We start from the raw sequence: 3662 nt of genomic DNA, 5'->3' as shown, positions 1-3662 counted from the left end.
TCAATTTCCAAACATGCTCTCAACTTGCAATTGCTGGAATTTCTATGGTACAAATAAGAGAGGCTCCAACTAACCAAACACACAAAACCATGCCCCCAGTCCAAGAGCACCCAGTGTCTGTTCCAATTGTTCACAGGAGTCACATTTGTGTAGATCTAGAGCTGAAAATTAAGTGCCACTCACACTGCATTTAACCTACTTCTAGCCTGCTGTCTCAAGAATAGCATCACCTTTTCTTTCAGGAAGGATGTAATTGCTTCCTTGGCAGTTTCAGCTCACACAGAACCCCCAATTAAGGGGATGCCTTCTGAAATAGGCAGGAACTCTGTTCTGTTACTCAGTAACATATTTTAGGTATAAAGATACCACACCACATACCAACAAACAGAGCATCAGCACCCCTTAATAGAGAAGTATGTAAAAAGCAAATTGAGTTTTGACAGATATTAGGACAAAAACTCAAATGCAGTCCCAGATATATAGGTAGGTGGGTGGGTCATTAAAAGACATTAAGACACTCTTAATGATTCTTTGAGCTCTCTGTAAATATTATTCTACATTAGTGGTGATGCAACTAATTGGTCCTCCAGTGTTTCCACACCAGCAGGGACCTGACGTTTTCTTGTTTTTGCTATTCAGAGCTCTGGGTCCCAACCACCAAGATACCTCCATCAGCGTCAGAAGCTCACACGGGATTAGGAAACAACTGACTTTTTGTTTTACCCCCTCCTGTGTGTTAAAAGTATACCTTGCATGTCTTCCAAGTTTGTTTCATGGGAGGGAACAACACAAACTGCAGCATGGTAAACCGAGTCCTGAGCTTACAGCATATCATGTTCTGCACAGTACCCATCCAGCTAAACACTCAGTATCAAATACCTAATTCAGGGAGATTAGCTTTGTTCCTATTTCAAGGAAAAAGGGTGCATACTAAATGCAGTGCCCACACTGAATGCTAATAAACTTTACGCCCCCAACTGAACAGTAACTGTCTGTATCCATAAGTGTTTTTCTTTTGTGCAACTCCAATTCAGTACTGAAATTATCATCGTTACATCATAAATGCAAATGATGAACTGTTAATTAAGAAAGAAAGAATTCATTAATTTCACATCTCGGAGGGCTGATGTAAAGCCTCCATCACCTCCTGACGCATTTCTGTATTTGTTTCTGCCATACAAAGCAAGCTGGAAGCATTCACTAGTTATTTATGTGCTAAGCATTTAAAAGAAAGTACGTTTTCTGTTAGCACGAGGCATAGAATACACAGGTTAATCATAGGCTACACTCAACTCCTTTGCAGGAGACTTACCTGGATATGACTGAAGAAATTTTTTGTCCAATAACCATTACAAAATAAATGAAACTCAAGACTGCCCCTTTATGCAGGGCCACGTCAGTTCTACTTATTTACCTTATCTAAAATAAGCTCTTGTGACACAGGAAGAATATTCACTGAGCCTTCTGTACCAGTTTAGCTAAATCAGCTAAAAAGCCACTCTGAATTATACACCGATGGAAATTCTTGACCCAAAGAGTTTACCAGGAGTTACAAAGTCCATGCAGTGTCTCAGCTGACTCCTGTACCTCACTGGCTGGGTTCCCTGATACCCACACCTCATCAGCTGATATCATATAGGGGGTTAAGTGCGTTCTGTTCCTAACAGCAAGATCTCAACAGGGGTTTAAACAAGAACATAGTATGCAACACTTGTTATCATCTCAAGAGAGATCCTCTTGATTCTATTAAGTAGGAAGAGAAGCAGCCAGCAATACTTAGAAACAAACAGGAAAACCAGTAAGCGACCACATATTTTATGATCTCTACTTACAGTGCACGCACATTTTCACGTGGAGCACCAGTGAACTACAGATAGCCAAAAGCAGGCAGAACTCACATCACCTCAGGTGTACTAAGTAAGTTGAGCTGACGCACAAGCCTCCCCTTAACCAACTAATTTCACTGCTAATCCCAAACACCTGCCTTGAGAAGAAGCAGAGGTAAGTAAGCCCAACTGTAGCTGCTAGAAGCTAGTGCTGCTTGTGGCCCCACAACACAGACCAACCACCATGGTAACTCACACACAGAGCTGCAGAGAACCAGCAAGCAGTACTGCATGCAGTTTATTCCAGTTTTTCCAGAAACTTGGACAAAATCCCCAGATTGTGGCAGGTGACATTAGTGAATTTATCAGGCACAGTGGTGTTTACTCCCACAGGCTGGCTTTTCCTCTGCTATTTTTCGTAAAGAGGTGAAGCATGGTGCTAATGTACTATGAACGCAACGCACGGGGCAGTTAAGCTTACAAGAGGATGTGGAGATACGATATTGAGAGCAGGAAGGGCATGAAATGGAGCTTTGTTCAGCAATCCTCTGTGCTCAGCACATGCAGCTGACTGAGAAACTATGGCAGAAGCCTGCTCATGACCCAGCAATTCCTCGCCCATCCCACACACTAGAAAAACAAATGCAGAGAAGATAACTCCAGCTATACCAGCCTCCTTGCTTGTGCAGGAGCATCGCTCACTGCCCAGAGGAGGGATGGAAGAGCAGTAGTTCTGCACCAGCAGACAGGTGCTATGGAGCTGGGGACATGGCACATGGACCTGGGCTGGGTGGTGCTGACTCACACAGAGGGCAACATGCATAGTTCAGTCTCTTCTTTCAGGTGTCTCTGTGACGTCAGCGACTGTCTCGAGCACTCCCCTGAATACAAGCTTTCCCATGAGTTAAGCTCTTACATGAGTTACATGCCATGAGGTCCTGGAGCGTGTCCAGAGAAGGGTAACAAAGCTGTGAGGGGTCTGGAGCATAAGTCTTACGGGAGCTGCTGAGGGGGCTGGGATTGTTCAGTCTGGAGGCTCAGGGGCGAGCTCAATGCTCTCTACAATCACCTGAAAGCAAGTGGTGGCAAGCCTCTTCTCCTGGGTAACAGTGATAGGATGAGAGGGAATAGCCTCAAGTTATATCAGGGGAGGTTCAGGTTGAATATTAGGGAACATTTCTTCTCAGATATAGCAGTGAGGCAGTGGCACAGGCTGCCCAGGGAGGTGGTGGAGTCACCGTCCCTGGAGATGTTCAGGGAACATGGAGATATGGCACTGAGAGATGTGGTCAGTGGGCACGGTGGGGGTGGGCTGATGTCAGACTAGATGATTTTAGTGGTCTTTTCCAACCTTAACGATGCTAACGTCATTCTGATAATTACGGGATGAGGCCTTCCTACTCGATAAAAGCCTCATAAACAAAAAGAGAACCTGTCTCTGCAGGCCTGTCGCTGGACAACTGATTCATCACCTCCTAACGCTTTCTGCTCCGACGCGAACAGACACAGCTGGAACCGATCGAGCGGCACCGAGCTGAACCACAACTCCTTGGGGGGAAGCCCCGCGCGGCCAGCAGCCGCAGCTCCGCCGCAGGAGCCCTCGCGCCGCCCCAAGCGCACGGAGCACACAGCCGCTACACGAGCACCGACGCACCCGCGCTGCTTTTCTCCGCAGGATGCGAAAAGCAGCGCCCTTCTGTAGCTCTGCCGCAGATGGGCTGAGGGGAACGCCGGACACGAGCAAGGAAGGAATCGCACCGCCAGAGCCGCCGCGCCCAACGAGCCGGCTCCTCCGCTCTGCAAGCGACAGCCCTCCCCGCCGCCTCGCCCCCCGCG

Source organism: Meleagris gallopavo, chromosome 2 (assembly GCF_000146605.3).
Source record: "Meleagris gallopavo isolate NT-WF06-2002-E0010 breed Aviagen turkey brand Nicholas breeding stock chromosome 2, Turkey_5.1, whole genome shotgun sequence".
Classification (NCBI taxonomy): domain Eukaryota; kingdom Metazoa; phylum Chordata; class Aves; order Galliformes; family Phasianidae; genus Meleagris; species Meleagris gallopavo.
Note: the sequence above shows the minus strand (reverse complement) of the source record.